The following is a 19704-nucleotide window of genomic DNA, read 5'->3' as shown; positions in this document are numbered from 1 at the left end:
ATTTCAAATTAAATCATTTGCATAGTGCAATTTTTTTTCAGTTTTCAAATGATTTTTCCTAGGTGGTTGAACTTTCTAAAGGAGGGAAGAAAGAATAAATATATTGTATCATTACAGAGTACAGTATTATTATTTCCCTGCCAATTGGTTCTAGTCATTCACATAAATGTTATATCTGATTTGAAAAAAGAAAAAAAAAAGTTTTGGAAATAAAGTAGATATTTAATCTCCATGTGGACCAATAAAGTATCTACTGTGGTTACTGACTTTTCAAAGTAAGTAAAGTATAGACCTAGAACCAAAAGCTAGATCTGATTTATGACTTCTACTTCTTGAGAAATGAAATTAAAGGGATATAATTTATCTTAACACCAGGGAAAAAAAACAGAAAACTTGTCAAAATATGTGAAACTGCAGTTCTCAGTATATTGGACATCACATATTAAAGGACAGTGACAATCAAGATATGGGAAACAAATGTGATGAATCTCATGCTTGTCTCAGATTATTGCCTGGAGAGAGTTTCCAGACTGTAGTGCAAGAAGAGGGAATCCAGGCTGTCTCCCAGAGTTGAGGAAATGAAGCAGGAAGCCCAGGAAAGACAAGACAGCAAGAGTCCACAGGGCAAAATACCAGAGAAGAGAAAGCTTAACAGAGAGAAAATCTTAGAGTTTGGTGAAGATTATCTAAGATACTATCCAAGATACTCACTGGATACTGATAAGCATAAGCACATAAGAAAAGTACCCAAAGCTGAGGGGAAAAAAATATACTAAAAGAATGAAAAGGAACAACATCCAGAGGTCACATAATGTCACTAATAGTGTCTGTTCCAACTACTCAGAGCAGAAAGTCTCATCATGAACTGGGCATTAGGTAGTACACTCAGAATAATTATGCTTCAATAGTGGGGAAAATGCAACCTGTATTAAAAACTGCCTATTCTGATCGAACAGGCCTTAAAAGGAAGACTCAAAGAAACAAAACATTTTCATATAACCTAATCACATCTCAGTACAAAGCTTCAGAATATTTTTGGAAAGTACTCCCCCCAAAAAACCTTCACAATTGTGGCATCCAAAAAAGATTAAAAGTTCATAAAAACAGCAGGAAAATGCAATCAATACTGAGGGGAAAAAGCCAATCAGTTGAAACGGATACAACATGAACACAGAATAAAATTAGTAGAAAACACATTAAATCAGACATTATAACAGTGTTCTGTATGTTCATCTATCCAGAAGGGATATTTAAAATATAGAGAGAGACATAAAAGATATTTTTAAAAATACCTAAATTGAACTTTTATAGATTAAAACGACAACGTCTGAAATGAAGGATACACTGAATGGGATGGATGTCATAGTAGACACTGCAGAAGAAGAGATTAGTGAATTTGAAGACACCACAGTAAAAACTATAAAATGAAGCTCATAGAGAAGAAATGGTTGAAAAAAATTGTTAGGATCGATCAGCTGTGGAACTTCAAGAGGCCTAATATATGAGTAATTAGAGTTCTCAAATGAGAGAAGAGAGGAGAGAAAAATAATTTTTGAAGAAATAATGGCTGAAAATATTCCAAATTTGTTGAAAATAATAAGTTGTATACATAAGAAGCTTAATGAACACAAATGCCAAAAACACGAAGAAAATAATATGGCCCATTACATTCAAATTGCTTAAAATCAGTGATAAAAAGAAGTCCTAAAATAGCTAAAGAAAAAAAAAAAAGACATTATATACAAAGGAACAAAATGAGGACAGCAGATTTTCACTGAAACATTGTGAAGGAGAAGACAGTAAAGCCATATTTGCATTAAATACAAGACTCAATTATATACTCTGTAATAAAACAACTTTACATATAAAGAAGACAAAAAGATTAAAATAAAAATAGATTAAAATAAAATAAAACAATATATTAACACTAATCAAAGGAAGCAGAGTAGCTTAATTAATTTTGAATAAAATAGATTTCAAAACAAATAATCCTACTATGATAAGGAAAAGGTATTTCATAATAAAGAATGGAAAAATTCATAATAATCCTAAATGTTTATGCCTCAAGCAACAGAAATTCCAAATACTGAAAGAAAAATTAGTAAAACTTCAAGATGACATAGACAAATCCACTATTAAAATCAGAGATTTCAAGATTACTTCCTCATTAATTGACAGAAAATGTACACAGAAATCAGTAAGATAGGTAAGACTAAAACAACACTATCAGCCAACTTAATTGGCATTTACAGACCACAATACTCAATAACATTATGATATTTCTTTTGATGTGCACACAGAATATTTGCCAAGGTAGAATATATTCTGGGCCCTTCTCCCCCAAAATGTAAGGTAATTCCAGTAAAAAATACGTTATTTCATCACAATGAAATAAAATTAGAAATCAGTAACAAAGATATCTGAAAAATCCTCAAACATGAGAAATTAAATAATACGTTCCCAAATAACTTTGGGCCAAAAAAAGATCAAAAAAGAAATTTTTAAAATTCAGTACTTGGAACTCAATGAAATTAAAACACCAAATCTCAAAATGTGCAGGACACTGCTAAAGCAGAATTAGAGGTTAATTTGTAATGAAATAAATATCTATTATTTGTAATATGATTTGTAAATAAAATATAAATATTAAGAAAAAAATCTCAAATAAATAACCTCAGCTTCCATCTTAAGAAATTAAAATGAGGAGAAATAAAATTTAAAGTTAGCAATAAAGGAAATAATAAAGGCTACAGTGGCTATAAGTGGAATAAAAAAACAGAAAAACAACAGTAGGGATCCCTGGGTGGCGCAGTGGTTTAGCGCCTGCCTTTGGCCCAGGGCGTGATCCTGGAGACCGGGATCGAATCCCACATTGGGCTCCCGGTGCATGGAGCCTGCTTCTCCCTCTGCCTGTGTCTCTGCCTCTCTCTCTGTGTGACTATCATAAATAAATAAAAAAAAAAAAAGAAGAAAAAAAAAAGAAAAGAAAAACAACAGTAGGAAAAAATGACAGAAAAAAAACCCAAAACCAGATCAAAAATTAAAAAATGGGTTCTTTAAGGATATCAATAAATGTGATAAATCTCTAGTTAAAGTACATATAATGAAGAAACACATATTACCAATATTACAATGACAGATGAGACATCAATATAGATGTTATGTATATAAAAATATTGATGGAATATTATATACAACTTCATACCAATAAATTCACCTACTGGTGAATAGATGACATGGAAAAATTATTTGAAAGTCAATAAATACCAACATTCATAAAAGAAGATGTAGATAACTTGAATAGCACTGTATTTATTAAAGAAATTGAGTTGAAAAGGTAGAGGAGGAGGAAGGAATCAGGTGGACAGTGGATGAGAGTAGCATCATCCCGGTAAATAAAACACATTTACTTTCTGGTTTCCAGCAGCATGGCAACTGTATACCATTTAGTATTCAGAGATATTTTATCCTTTCTCTCCTGTTTAAAAAATAAGAATGTACTGAGAAAATCAGAGTCAGAAAGAATAAATGCCTTAATGGGGGAAAACAGAATTTGTGAAATAGACTATATTATAGGTGTTAGTATATGGACATTACTCATATTATTTTCAATCCTATTAATCATATGCATCCTATAATGTAGGCATTATGACCCCTACATTTAATTTGCTAGCCTTAATGTCACAGAGATAATACAATGAATGGCATGGCTAGAATTTGAACCCAGGTCTGTTTTACTACAATTCCCTTGCCTGTTCTCGTACATAAAAACATCTTGCTATACAGATCAATGATCTCAACCAGCTCTCTCTAACTAGTTTTAAATATGTGTAATTACTGCCTCTAATGTAGCTATTTTTATGTGGCTTATTTTAGTTTTGAGGTTAAATGAATTAGATAATTTATATTAAGTCATATACATGTGAGTTTTCCAATTATCTATCTCTCATCTTTAGCTTAAAATAGAATCCTTAAAGAATAGTACTTTTATATTCCCTTGCTATTGAAGTACTATAATTTCTATAAATATCCTTTGTCTGTGTTCTACTTTTACTAGCTTAGGAATATGATTCAGAGGACATCAATTATACTTCGGACTTCATAATATTATAGAGCACCCCAGGTGGCCTGGTGGATCAAACACAGAGCAAGTGTCAAGAATCTGGAATGAAATACCTCTTGATGGTTGGTGATTATCCCCTCTTCTATTTCATTTCTTTTTTTTTTCTTTTTCCTTTTTCTTTTTATTTCTTTTTTTTTCCCTCTTAGACAACTTCTTTAACTACCATCTTGTCTGTTTCCATAGCTCCATCTCTTAGCAAATCCACCAGCACAAGCACAGTGAGTTCAATCTGATTTCCCCATGAGAAATCTTTCCTTTCATTCTGTCCAGAACATTTGCATCTCCATCTTGAGCCTGTCTTTTAAAGGGTCTTTGTCTATTGGAATAGATGAGAAGGCAATAAACACTATACCAGGCACTTGGGAGGATGACAAATAAGCTAAATAAGTATTAGTTTTGCTTGTTTCTATTGCCTCAAAAGGTCTCATTCACAATCTCTTCTGCTACTATATTATGAGCTAAAGGAGAAAAGAGGAAAATAATTGCATTTAGCACTGACTTTCTTTTTGCTTTACATTTTCCATGTATAGGAAGAGATACTGATGTCTTTGAGCAAGACAAAAATCATTTCATAGACTAGAATCAGTAGTTCAGCTAACAGACTTAAAACACATGAATGAGTTTATTGACTAGAGAAGCACTATATATCTATATATATGTATATATATATATATATATACTTTATCTCTTGTAGAACTTAACAAGTATCCTCTTAGTTTCTATTATCTGAATTTAACAAATAAAGAAAAGAGAACCAGAGATTTAAAGAAAAATCGCCCAAGTGAGTACATGGCAATGTTGAAATGTGAAATGTTGAAATGTGAAATCTCAAGTCTGACTCCTCAAACTCTTATTAGTAACATGATCTTAGGTATGTTGCTTTTAGCCTCCAATTTCTCAGCTGAAAAGTCAGGTGGGGGGTGATCATTCACTTCCTTCCCCACTACTTACTGTAAGCTAATAATAGTAAGTTGAACATAGGAATGATGTGTAGCGTAATAGGATGACAAAGGAATGTTAGGATGGTCAAAGAAGACTTCCCTGAAAAATTTGCATTGAGCTCATAACTGAAGGATAAGAGGAAGTTAATTAAACAGGCAGGGAGAGAATGGGCAGGACTCCTTTGGGAAGTCCTGAAAAAGGAAACAGTGGCAACAGATGCTGGAGAGAAAAGGAGCATGGCTTTTTCAAGGGCCCGAGTGTTGTCAGTGGGGCTGGATGGCATGTAGGGGGGTAGATTTCCGTGACAGACTCCTCCTAACCAGTGTGGCTGTTCTGTGGTTTGAAGTCAAAGACAGACAAGGCCAGCCAGCCGAAAGTGCTTTGTAAATTAGAAATCACTATGTTAATGTGAAGATTTGTGGGAGTTTAGCTGGTTTCCTGTTTGAAAAGTCTATAACATTTCTCCCCAAACCATTCTTAAAGTCTTTAGCATAGAGGGCAATCTTTTCATGGCATGAAATTGAGGTTTACAGAGAAGCTTCTGTTTCATCTTTGACAGAGCTGGAGACAATTCTCAACAAAGTTAGCTTAACTCCTGGGGTGAAAATGTGCTTCAGAGCATTAACTGCACAGCCCGGGGCTGTTTCTAAAGAAGCCACCCTCAGACTCACAATATGTATTCATAGTTTGATTAATCATAAGTGTGTGCTTCTTGGCTGAAGAGAGGAAGAGCTGTCTCCCAGGACAGAGGACAGTGAGGGATTTTTCCCCAATGCAAAGCCAAGGAAGAAGGGGAGGGAAATCTGTCAGCTGGTGACTGATAGGTAGCTGGGTGGTCCTGTGGCAAAATATAACAAATTCCCATGTAGGAGTCCTGCCTACCTTCCTTCCAGGTTTGCTTCCTAAGGAGGACTGGACCACACCCTCTCTCCATAGCAGGAGATGGGCATGGGGATGGGGATGGGGATGAGGATGGGGATGGAGATGCGGATGAGGATCGTTCCTGATCATAACCATTTTCTTTCACTCAGAACCAAGAACAACTGCCTGCTAAATACAGATGCCACATCGGTGTGGAAAAGCTCTTAAGACTCCCGACTCAATGGCACAGGTGGTTTAGGAGTCCACTGTCATATTACCATTTGAAATGTTTAATGTTGCTTAGAAAGATTATTATCTCTTGATTACTCAGCTCTCAAAGAAAGGCAGCAGTGGGCCAGGAGACTTGTATCAGCGAGGGGCTGTCACCCCCGCTCTGCCGCTATAGTTCATTTGTCATCAGGTAGGCCATTTGTCAAACACTCAGGACTTCAGGGACCAGATCTGTGAGATGTTTAACTAGAAAATTCCCTCCCAAGAATAAACATAAACTCCTTATTTAATTGTTTAACTGTAAGTTTAAATGATAATAGTTATAATAATTTAATAAGTGAGGTTACACTTTTGTAATGAAACAAACGAAGAAACCAAACAAAAACCCAACCACTTCCTAGCAGAGACAACCTGGCTTCTGAAGAGGAGGGTCGGGGAAGCAAAAACAAATATAGACTGCAGTGAAAGCCACAAGGCTAGGTTCTAGAACTCTGCCACTGATACACCGTGTAGAGATTGATTGAAAGATCAATCTCTAGGTTTGGGCCTGAGATGGAGCTTCCTCAATTGAGAAGTAATATCCTACCACAAGGACAGGATAAAGCCATGTCTGTAGCATTTGACATTCGGTAATTCCCCTCTGCAATCTCAGTTCCTTCACACACCACCTTTCCAACGAAGATGGACACAACCCAGTAAGATTTCTCCCAGGTTACAAAGTCCCATAGTCCTGATGTGGCACAAACATACCCTAATCAGTGTTCAGTACACAGCTCTACCGTGGAAAGTGCCAGACAGATGTAGAAGTCTGAGTACAACAGGACAGGAAGCTGTTTGGTTTGCCCATAAGAAGTGAAGGAGAGATCAAGGAGGAACACAGTTAAGTCCAGGGGCTCAGTGTGATGAGGCCGAACCCTGGTGCCACTGGGTCCCTGCACTGCACCTCCTCCTTGACCACACCCATCAGCACCCATGCCTACCTGCATCCCCCTCATCCATTTTATCCTCTCTGCATTTTTCTCCTTACCACCTTATATTACTGCTACTTCCAAGCCCCTTGTTAAAAAAAGAAGTGGTCGGGGGTGCATGGGTGGATCATCAGTTAAGGGCCCACCTCTTGATTTGGGCTCAGTCATGATCTCAGGGTCATGGAATTGAGCTTTGTTGGCTCTGTGCTGCAGGAGGAGTCTGCTTAAGATTCCCTCTCTCCCTCTGCCCCTCCCCATTGCATGTACTTTCTCTCTCTTTCTCTCTCTTTTAAAGATTTTATTTATTCATGAGAGAGAGAGGCACAAACATAGGCAGAGGGAGAAGCAGGTTCCTCGCAGGGAGCCCAATGCGGAACTTGATCACAGGACCCCAGTATCAGGCCCTGAGCCAAAGGCAGACGCTCAACCGCTGAGCCACTGAGGCATCCCTCTCTCTCTTTCTCTCTTAAAAAAAAAAAAAAAAGTGGTCAGAGAAGAGAGAGGGGACCCCAGTCATTGTAAGTAACATGGCCTGAACGTATGCTTAGTTCATGGGCCACTAACCCTCCTCACTGCACAGATGTCCACTGAGCAGCGTTTAAAGGACAAACAAAGCCACAATAAGGTCATTGATACTGGAATTCAGTTGCTGGAATTAGGGATCATGAAATATAATATTTAAAGTGTCTGATATCACATGGTCATTGAAAAGGCTAAATAATCATAGAGGGGTGCAAGAATTATAGAGCTGTACCTCTGAAGCTGGCAGTTTTGTATTGTTGCTTTTTATCGGGTTAGGCAATCTTCATTCATTCATTCATTCATTCATATGTCCATTGTATTCAATGTGTCAAGTAATGTGCTGGGGGTCTTAAAACGAAAGACACTGGCATTGTTTTAGGGGAGTACAGACATGCTAAGTGCATCACACGTGCCACACTACTCCTTCTTTCATGCTTCTGGCAGACCTCATGAGTCATTTACAGCACACTTACCCTCAGAAGCCATTTCAGAAATAATGCAACTGATTCCAGTTTTCAGAGTTGGCTTAAGTGGTAAACACTTTTCCTAGTGTCACTGCAGAAATATTCACGAATGTATCACTGCACTTCCACGCTACATTTAAAGTCTGCTTGATGCCCAGTTTCTGCTATGAGGATAAGTTTCCCTACAATCTTATACTCAGCATTCCAGGTGGCTCTCTGCCTCCGATGCCCAGTTTCTGACATTTCTAAGCACTCTTCAAATTGGGAAGTGTGCAAATAATTTTAAGAGGAGTTGCATGGATATTAAAGACAACCTTTTTATCCTTGTAGAAGGATTGCCATCTCTTTTCACTCCAGTGAGAATTTATGGACTGCTTACTCTATGACCCTGCTCTGTTGGACTGGAGATTTTGGAACAATGAGAAACCATTTCTGATCCCAGTTTAGTGGAAGAGACAGATAGGAAAATAAATACCAACCAAAATAAAGCAAGGATGGAGGGATATACAGAGCTCTAGGAGAATCCAGGGGAGAATATGATTAATTCTTCCAGGAAGCATCATAAAATGTGTTAAAGGGAGGGACATCTGCACTGGATCTTGAAGGGGAAGTGGCGTGCAGGCGGCTGAGAAGATGAAAATGCATTTTCTAACGAAAGAAGAGTAAGGGAGCCAATGACACTGAGGTTTGGAAAAGCATCATGCAACACAAGGCTAATAAAAAAAAGTTTGGGTCCAGATGATGAACAGACTTGAATACCAGGTTCATGGTGTTATCACTGGAAGAGCAAATATGACTCCTGACTCGTTTATTCACCTTATTTCCACTTTGTATATTTTCTAGGCTGACTAAATGTCACAAGCCAAGGAATGATTGCTCCCTGTCACTAAATGAGCCAGTTCATTAACATGGGAAATCTTTTATAACATTCCAGAAGGAAAAAGAAAAGAAGGATGGAAGGGAGGAAGGGAAGAAGGGAGGGAGGGAGGGAGGAAGAGAGGGAAGGAGAAAGAAGGGGAGGAGAGAGAGAGACCAATTGTAACTGAAAGAAAAGAAGGAAGAGGAGAAAGTAAAGAGGAGGAAAAAAAGTAAGAAATCATTTGGGTCCACTGCCAACAAGAGTTAGGAAAGCTGATTTCTTAAGATAAACTGAAGTAAAACAAAATATGCTCCATATGTTGAAACTGTATACTTAGTTTGAGATAAACAAAAACATGTTTGGAGAATAGCTGCCATAATTAAAAAGAAATTAAAAGAAAGAAAGAAAAACCATCTGGGGATAGATACATATTTAAACACATGCACGCGCGCGTACACACACACACACACACACACACAGTGATTTCAAAACTTGAAGGTTTTTTTTTTATTATTATTATTTAAGTAAACTGTCTTGTTGCAAAAGGGCATTGCAACAGCCTTTACCCAAAGCACCCCATGTTCCACGCGGGAGCTGTACAGGGCTACCCAGTATTCATTGCTCAAACGTCAAAAGATCTTTCCAAACCCTGTCCTTTGCTGCTGCTTTCTCTTCTCCTATGGAAGCCCATCCTCCCCTTTCCCTCTGGACAACCCCAACTTACTCTGAGTCCCCAGTTGAAATGTCACCTGCTCCCAGTGGTGTGCCAGACACACAGCAGTGCTGAAAATGGCTTTTTTACTGTGAACTTTATGTTTCTGTATCAGTTTCCTGTGGCTGCTATAACAAAGTGCCACCAACTGGGTGGCTTAAAACAATAGTTGATTGTTTCATAGTTCTGGAAGCCAGAAGTCCAAAATCAGGGAGTTGAAATCAGGTTTAGTTCTTTCCTAGGTAGAATTCTGAGGGAGACTCTGTTCCATATATTTTTCCTAAGTTCTAATAATGGCTCGCAACTCTTAGTGTTCCTTGGGCTGAGAATGCATCACTCTAGTCTCTCCTCCATCTTCACACTGACGCGCTCTCTCCCTGTGTCTCAGTATCTTCACGTGGCCATCCTCTTATAAGGGCATGTCATGTGGAATTAGGACCACCACCCTACTCCAGTATCACCCTGGGTTAACAGGTCACATCAGGAACTACCTCATTTCCAAATAAAAGTCACTTTTCTGAGGTACTGGGGGTTGGGACTTCAATATATCTTTCTAGGGACAAATTCAACCCATAAAAACATGCCTCCAATGCAGACTGGTTTCACTGAAGAAGTCAGGTGTATGCACGTAGATGTCTCCCATACCCAGAGGAGGTGATGAGAAACTCCATTTCAAAGACCACACATATACTTTTAACCTTGTGTTTCCAAGGCTGAGCATAATAAATGGAATAAATTCATGGTTAGCATCTTCAAACTGAATTAAATCCTGGAAAGTTATGAACAGAGGTTTTCTGATTAAAGGTAGAAGGAGGGGCACCTGGGTGGCTCAGTGATTGTCTGCCTTTGGCTCAGGTCTTGATCCCAGGGTCCTTGGATCTAGTTCCGCATCGGGCTCCCCTCATGGAGCCTACTTCTCCCTCTGCCTATGTCTCTGCCTCTCTCTGTGTGTGTCTCTCATGAATGAATGAATGAATGAATGAATGAATGAATGAGTGAATGAATAAATAAATAAATAAAATCTCTAAACAAAAAGCTATAAGGAGGTTAGGAGACAGTTAAGTCTACAGTTGAGGGGAAACAGGGATCACATGATGACCCTCTTTGTTATTACAGTTCACAGACAGGGATTTCTTTTGCTACAAGGGGAAATGTGGTGGAGACTGCTCGCCTGGAATAACTGAATGGGATGAGCATCTGAGAATAAAAGACCCATGTTTGAAAGTAGTTCTGCCTAGGTAGCTATATAATAATGATACTGTCACTGCCCCTCTGATTGCTTCAGTTTATCCTCTTTTTACAAATAAAATCTTGCCCAAAGCCCCAATTTAAATAGCAGATCTATATGAATCTGTCAAAGATCTGTGAAGAAAGTAAGCCTGCAATGCCGTTGACTCAGTCATCCCCAAGGATTCTTCACAGGAAGTTCTAAAGAATTCTAGGAACAGATTTAAAACCACTTTACACTTTACAGAGCCTGCGTGGCTCAGTGGTTAAGCGTCTGCCTTCGGTCCAGGGCATGATCCCTGTCCCGGGATCAAGTCCCACATCAGGCTCCCTTCGAGGAGCCTGCTTCTGCCTCTGCCTGTGTCTCTGCCTCTGTGTGTGTGTGTGTCTCTCATAAATAAATCAAAATCTTAAAAATAAATAAATAAATAAAAATAATAAATAAATAATAAATACTTTACAGGGAGGGGTTCAAGCCCCACATCGGGCTGGGCTCTGTGCTCTGTGGGGAGTCAGTGAGGAGTCTGCTTCTCCCTCTCCCTCTGCCCCTCCCCTTGCTCATATTCTCTCTCCCTGTGTCTCTCAAATAAATAAATAAAATCTTAAAAAAAAGACACATACTTTATAGATGAAAGTCCAGGTTTAGTATGTAGTCATAGACATAGAGGGTCATAGAGAATGGAGGAGGAGGAAGAGGGGGAGGAGAAGGAAGACAGGGAGCAGGGCAAGTAGAAGGAGGAGGAGGAGGAGGGGGAAGAAGAGGAAGAGGAGGAAGGGGAAGGGAGGGATGAAAAAGCCTATAGAAAATAAAAGCTGCTACCGAGGAGATGGCAAACAGGAATACAGATCTTAGACAAATCTTTCTGTGACCATAGACAGGCATTTAAATCTCCCAATGTTATCTTTGCCATCATGTGGTCAATTCTACAATCATTTGACCATTTTTACAAGGACATTGTTGGTTTTAACCATATCATAACTCTACGATCACAAAGGCAACACAGTCTGAAGGAGAGACAAAGAATGTGGAAGACTCAGAGAATGTAGAAGACTCCGCGCAAATCTCAACTAATGAATCACAAGGATTCATCATACTCAAGTTAGTAATATCACACACACAAAAAAACACAACTTTGACAAAAGTACTGTTTACCATAGTTTACTCCGGCAGGCATGAATTGGTTATATTTCCCAGGATCCAGGACACACATTTTGTTGCAGGTGTCTGTTGATGAATGTTGATCCTTCATATCGACATGCCCATCTCTACCTTCACCCCCTATTCTTCCTTTCAAATATAACTTAAGCTTAACAGTTCTCTGGGAAGCCTCTGAACACCCGGGTCCAATGAACCTCACCTTCCTCCGTGTGCCTCTATGCTTCCTCTATATCTTGCATGAATTGATAGAACTGTACCACCATAGTGAATTATAAGTTATTTATTCAACTGCTAATTATTTTCAAAAGATGAGTTCTTTTAGAACTCTTTATTTGGGTCTTTCCTCCCCAGTACTTGTGCACTGTGCCTGGCACATGATAAGTATTATAAATGTTTGCTGAATTAACTCATGAATAGGTGAGTCTATTTCACACTGTTTTGAAGTTTTCAGGTAATCTTGCAAAAATATCAAGGGGAGATTAGGCATAATTTGAATGACAGTATTCTATTTAACTTGTATAAGAGAAATGAAATACTGCAGTCAAATCTCTGGTGGTTTTGTATTCCTGATTCAACCCAGTCATGAAGAGGGAATGCACAAAATGGACAATTTTTTTTCAAACATCTTGGAAATTAGCCCAAGAGCCAAATGTTTTATTTTAATGGTATGTTTCTTCTCTCATACCACAGCTAGTAAACATTTCAGATCACACATACACACAATGTTTGTTTGTATTTACTATAATTCCCTATGCAGCTCCAGATGCTTGGACCATTCAGGCATCTAATACATGTTTGATGAATTAAGGAATAAATGAAAGAACACTGAAATAAAATGAGCTAAGATTCTGACATCCATTAGCAAGCCGTTACCGGTTTTCATTTGCCTAGTTTGGATGGAGTCTATCCATTTGGAGACAGGGAATGGCAAAATGTGGTACAAATAAGCAATGTGTTCAATGAGTTTGAATCAATATCTAAAATATAATCACCTTCCAAACATTCGGTAGCCCAGAAGTTTCTGACTCCAGGTCTGTCCAAACATTGCTATGTGAGCTTCACTTTTTGGCTAATAAGATCGAGCTTGGTCCCTCCTACATGAATATAATATATTCTGACTTTCTGATACACAGGCTGGAGTTTCTTCAGGTCCAGTGTAGTCCAATAGGACTCCGACATGATTATATACGAAGTTGGGTATACAATATGTGTTCATCCCAGGCAGGTTTTTACTTTGTTATCTTTGATAGGCAGACATCATCTCTTAATTTATTTTTTTGAGATTTATGCATTTATTTATTTGACAGAGGGGGCAGGGCAGGGAGAAGCAGGCTGCCTGCTGATCAGGGAGCCTGATGCGGGGCTTGATCCCAGGATCCCGAGATCATGACCTGAGCCAAAGACAGATGCCCAACTGACTGAGCCACCCAGGCATCCCTCAAAGTCTTAATTTAAAGGAATAAATTTTTGCTCTTTAATCTTCAGGAAAAGTTGCTGGAGCCTGGGAGGATTATCCTCTGTGCCACAGGCAATGCACCTCTGCCTCCATACTTATGTCCCACTCTATATTCAAAAGTGTGCAAGGAAGTGGAGAACTCTTTCTTAGAAGGAAGCTTCATTCAGCATTATTTGAAATTGGAGCATGCCTCTTGGTGTAGGAGTGGTAAAGGCTCTCACTCAACACCTCAAGTAGTTTATCAAATGTTTCTTCCATCTGTATACCATACCATACCCCCGCCCCCGCCCCCCCCCTGAGAATTCTGGCAAATTAAACCTTCTCCACCTCCTTCTACTCCCCGCTCCCTTCCTAAATTATTTCCCTGATCAGTGTCAGGGTGACATGCCATGTCTGAGTGTACATTTATAAAGTAGCTTATAACTCATAGTGCTTTCATCTGCATTATCTTAGGAGAAGCTCCAAAGTCTTACAAGGGCTGGGCACACTGATTTCTGTTTATTCCTCAGCTAGGGAGATTGAGGCTTAGAACTTTCAAGATTTAGGAAAGGATAGGTAATGAAAAGGCGGGGAGCATCATGCCTTGAACATGTTTGATTTCTAGGTCAAGGCTAATTGATTTCACCACAGTGCTCTAATGAGCATTTAAGAGACAGTTTTGCTGGCTCATGCATTCTTTCCTTCAGCATACTTACAGAGCATCTATTTTTCGCAGGTATTGTACCTAGTTTTGGTGCTATAATAGTGACAGGTCATGATCCTTTCCCTCATTGAGTTTATAGCAGGGAAGAGAAAGAGGCAATTACAATACTTACTAATTCAGAAAAGCAAGCCAACAAACACATTCACTGATTGGAAGGAATCATCTTGACTTTTACCACTACTAGGATAATCAAACAAAGACGACCTTCATCTATGGCCTGCAGTCTGCTACTAAGCTGTGGTGTTTTTGTTTTTGTTTTTGTTTGTTTTCTGTAGACCAACTGGAGAAAATGTAACACATTGCCTGTAACCTCTGGGACTGCCCTCAAGTACAAATTTAACCACAGAGTAATCAGTGTCAGGGCCTGGAAGTGAATCAGTGTGATAGGTTGGCTTTTCTGCCTGGATACTTTCATTTTTATAGGGCTTTCAATTACAGAAGAACAGGATGCCTGTGGAGTACCAAAAGTAAGGAAATCTGGATCCTTACCCAAAAAATGCACCACATGAAATGACTCTTTCTCAAGGCAGCTACTGATAAAAGAAGTTTCGGTCATTCCTGCTTGATCAGTGGGGGGCAGAGTTTCTGTCCTTAGCCATTTCAACAGCTGTAGCTCCTCTCCTGATGGAAATTCTTAGACCAGTGCAGAAATTACTGGCGGATCAACGTCAGTGTGCAGCGGCATAAGGGAATGGTGGCAAGCCCTTCCCCCTAAGTGGAAGGGACTATTTAATGAGAGTGTAGGGAAGAAAAAAAATAATAAAAGTTATTCTTTGGGTTGAGTATTTTTGTTTGCTTGGTTTTGTAAAGATTTTATTTATTTGACAGAGAGAGAGAGAGAATGCAAGCAGGGGGTACAGGAGAGGGAGAAACACACTCTCCACTGAGCAGGGAGCCCAACTTGGAGGTCAATCCCAAGACCCTGGGATTAGGAACTGAGCCCAAGGCAGATGCTCAACCCACTGAGCCATCCAGGCGCCCCTGGGTTGAATAGTTTTGGATTGCTTTTGTAGAGTTTTATTCTACTCCCAGGAAGGAGCTATCTTAACTCTTCTTGAGAAAAGAACATTTCAGACATTTATCAGAACTGGAATATGAAGCATGGATGGAAGAATTTTTAAGTGATATGCTGAGAAAGATGCCCCATAGTTGATGGTTAAAAAAGTGGATTATCATCTCATTAAACACAATAAAGATGCCCCAGGGGTGTCTGAATCCACTGGATTACTCAAGTGGCTGACACAAATGCCTCAGTAATTCCAATTTTAGTGTATGTGCTGCACAAGTGAGCACTGCCTTTGTGATTCCAAATGGATAAGGGTTTATCTTCACTGGGCTTTTAAATAGTGGGACTGATGTTCACCAACTTGCTTTTCTTCTGGGTCATGAAACTGCAGGCAGTATTTGGGCACACAGCATCAAGGCTAGCTTGGTTGATTTTACTGGACATCCTAGGTCTGATTTTTCTCACAATGATTTGGGCCATTTGTTCTGGAAATGGTTTGGCACTTTGGCACTTTGGGGGCACTTTGACAAGTCTAAATTGCAGTAGAACACTGGAGGCTGAAGCTGATAATATTGAACTCCAGTTTGCTGCAAAAGCCTGTGTGGGCACCAAAGCCAGTTCAGCACTTATGTGGTGGACAGGATTTGCAAATAGCTTCCAGGGTCATCTCAAGTTGCCAGAATGGTTATCCACACACCTTCTCATGGAAATGAAGCTGAATACTTGGATACTTGAATATCTCAGGCTCTCAAAATTAGAGAGATCTATAACTGCACAATACCTTCTGAACCAGACTCAATTACTATTCAAACTCAATGTCAACCATTTTCTTGAAGAATCAAAGAAAGAAGGTCTAAATATCACTGTTAAGAAACAGAAAACGGATACCCTTCCTATTCAAAATTAGGAGCAAATACTGTTAATGTATATAGTTAAGAAAATGCCTAGAAGTTGAATTAAAATTTTTGAGATGCAGGAAATGTAATGCAGCAATCTATCATTTTTATATTACTTTCTTAAAAAAAGATGTTTGAAATGAAAACAAAAATGCATATTTGGGAATCAAATCATGTATATTGCCATTATCTAAATTCCTCTACTAGATACTTATCTTTCTTGAAACACTGGTTATTTTCATTTATTTTAAAATATCTTCAATGAGGAAAATATCACTGAGTAAGTTTATATTACACATTTTTTAAAAAACCATGCAGGGCCACTTGGGTGGCTCAGGGGCTGAGCCTCTGCTTTTGGCACCAGTCATGATCACAGAGTCCTGGGATAGAGTCCTTCATCTGGCTCCCTGAGAGGAGCCTGCTTCTCCCTCTGCCTATGTCTCTGCCTCTCAATCTCTCTCTCTGTGTGACTATCATAAAAAAAAAAAAATTAAATAAACTCTTAAAATAAAAAAAGCACTCAAGCACTCATTGCATCCCTACTGTGTGCCAATGATTAATCTAAGCCTGTAGGGGAAAAGTAAACCAGAAAGCCATCCATTCTTGCAGAAATCCTGTTACTTGGTGGCTGTGAAAAATCAAACAGCTCAGTACTTAGCCTCCATGTGGAGTATACCATGGACCTGGCACACGGATGAAGGAAAAGCTGAAGATACCTTGGGGTATTGGCTTGATATTTAAGAAAACATTTAAGGTTAAGTCTTTTAATCAATTATCAGACCACCTCATTGAAACCATACTACTTCAAGAGACCATATTTATCATTTAATTAGAGTTCTTAACCAGAACCTGTTTTTCCTTACCTCTTTTGTTTGCCAAATTCCTTTTGCATTACTTTTCAATGGATGGTAGCTATTCTCTCTCAATGTGCCCAGAGGGGAATACATCATTCCTATACCTGTATATATATATATATATATATATATATATATATATATATATATGTAATAGGTTTATTTTAGAAATTCTGGGTAATATAATAAAAAGGGAGAATTGGTACCTAAAAAGTCTTCCGTGGTAACTGGCCTATTATCTGGTCTATGACCTAAAGGATCTCAGCTTTACAAGAAGGTAAATAAATCCTTCTGGCAGGTCAGGAGCATAGACAAGCTAGGGGGATTTCGGAATTAAGAAAAAAAAAAAAGATATTTCTGCTGTGATAGGCAAGCCAGACCAGGCCCTGAGAAGTAAACAATATTTATTGATTCTTGCTATCTACAAGCAAGCTAATAAAGGCAATTCGATATTTCTGGCACACAAAAGTTGAAATTATGACCCTGGAGGATATACAAAATCTCCACATGAAGGCTTTTTTTTTAAGTCTTAATATAATTTAGGGCTATTTTATAATCCACACACTAAGAAGTTCTTTGTATATTAATCAGCAGCTCTTATTGTGCTCATGTAAATAAAACAGGCAAATAAAACACCAAATGAATCATACTGATTCAGAAGATTGTTAAAATAATGAATGCTGTCAAATCCTTGCCTTAAGGCAAGAACTGGCACACAAGGGGAACTAATATCTTGCCCTGCCCTCATTAGGAGTCAGGATAACCTTCCAAACTATGTCACAGAGTGAGGGGGGAATCTCTTGCATTCTGGATCAAACCAAAACAATGTAAAGCAAACAAAAGAAGCAACCAGAAAAGTATCACTATGTCCATCACTAGTCCTCACATAAATGCAACCTTGAGCCTTTTCCTCTGAATTTTTATCTTCCTAATGGAAAGAACTTTATCCTTGCAAATTATGCAAAAATAATTGCTATTTTTTTTCTTCATAAGATTAAAATCTATAATCTTTGTAATCCATATAAGATCTTTTTTCTCTTAAGTTTTATTTGTGGTGAGAGTGTCTGGCATCTTTCATGTTGCAATCACAAAATTAAAACCAGTATTTAAAAATGGAAAAGCTGTCTCTGCCTCTCTCTGTGTGTCTCTCATGAATAAATGAATGAAATATTTTTTAAAAAGGGACTCCAGGGTAGCTCAGCAGTTGAGTGTCTGCCTTTGGCTCAGGTCATGATCCCAAGGTCCTGGGATCAAGTCCTACATCGGGCTCCCTGAAGGGAGCCTGCTTCTCCCTCTGCCTGTCTCTGCCTCTTTCTGTGTGTCTCTCATGAATAGATAAATAAAACCCTTTAAAAAAATAAAATAAAAGTGGAAAAGTCTTCAGATATTATGGGCTAAAAAAAAAAAGTGTCTGGCAATAGGACCCCAAGTCATTTACTCATTTATTCATTTGGCATATGTTTGTTGAGCACCTTCTCTGTACCAGGCACTGGGGATGACTCTGTGCACAAAAATAAAGTGACCAAAACAGGAGGCAGTCTAAGGAGATAAAGATGAAGCATGGGGGCATTTCAAAAGGGAAGATTAGGAAACATCTCAGATAAAGTAAATTCTAAACAGAGTCATATATAAAATGAGAAAGTTAGAGAAGCAGAAACGCAGGGAGGAGATTTCTAAAATAGTGAAGTGAACATCCAAATCCCTGAGGATTTTGCCATTTTGAAGGAGCAGTATGGAGACCAGCCTGGCCCAACCAGAATGAGTTCAAATTGGCAGAACTTGCAATAAGGCCAGGCAAGCAAGAAGGGTCAGATTACAGACTTTTGCAGGTCCTGGAGATGATTTTAGATTTCCTTTGACTGTAACAGGAAGCCATTGGTACTAAACAAATATTTGCAATTTACTGGGGAGAAAAAAGTCTTAATATTGATCTTTTTAATGATCATCTAATCTAGGATTTCTCAACCTTGGCACTATTGACATTTTAAGCTGGATTATTCTTTGCTATGGGGGTTGTCCTCTGCATTGTAGGATGTTTAGCAGCATCTCTGGTCTCTATCAACCCCAGGCAAACGAAACTGTCTTCAGACAAGGACAAAGATCCATTTGCCCCAGTTGAGAACCACTGGTATAATCCAATCCATTTTATAGAGTTAGTAGCTGTGAAGTTAAATTATTTAAACAAAGCCAGTTCTAGCATTAGAAGTAGACTAATAAGATAATGTATAGACACACACAATAAAATAATAAAATAATTTACACACACACCCATATATTCTTGCACACACATAAAGAACTTCATCTAGTTTTTCAACTACCTCATGAAGGTGTTCCCTTTATTCCCATTTATAGATAAATAACTTGACATTTATAAAGGTGGAGTGATTTGAAGTCAACGTATGATTCAAGTTCCAAATCTCCAAATCTCTACTTCAGTAATAAATTATTCACTTGAGATGCATTTGAGATGACAATAACTTGAACGTATCATGAACCAGAAGCTTCCTTTAACTTTTCAGCAAGATTATGCTCAACACCAATTCAAGGAATATGGAGACCAGAACGCCTGATCTTCCAAACCCACTTCAACTAGAAAGGAGAATTTTTTAAAATGTGAAAGTTCAGGTAAATCCTCATTTCCATTTTCTTAACCTAACAAGAGTATAAAATATCTAACTCTTTGACAAGGCCACACATATGGGCTCCTGTGTTGACTAAGGT

The 19704-nt window shown here is 38.4% G+C and overlaps 1 pseudogene; it reads left to right on the top strand.

Moving 5' to 3' along the window:
• The window catches only part of LOC111098648, a 44754-nt pseudogene extending 28566 nt beyond the window's left edge, over positions 1 to 16188 (top strand).
• The last annotated feature ends 3516 nt before the right edge of the window (positions 16189 to 19704 follow it).

The sequence above is a fragment of the Canis lupus genome, chromosome 13, assembly GCF_011100685.1.
Source record: "Canis lupus familiaris isolate Mischka breed German Shepherd chromosome 13, alternate assembly UU_Cfam_GSD_1.0, whole genome shotgun sequence".
NCBI classification, from domain to species: domain Eukaryota; kingdom Metazoa; phylum Chordata; class Mammalia; order Carnivora; family Canidae; genus Canis; species Canis lupus.
Note: the sequence above shows the minus strand (reverse complement) of the source record. Positions and strands in the feature narration are given on the sequence as shown.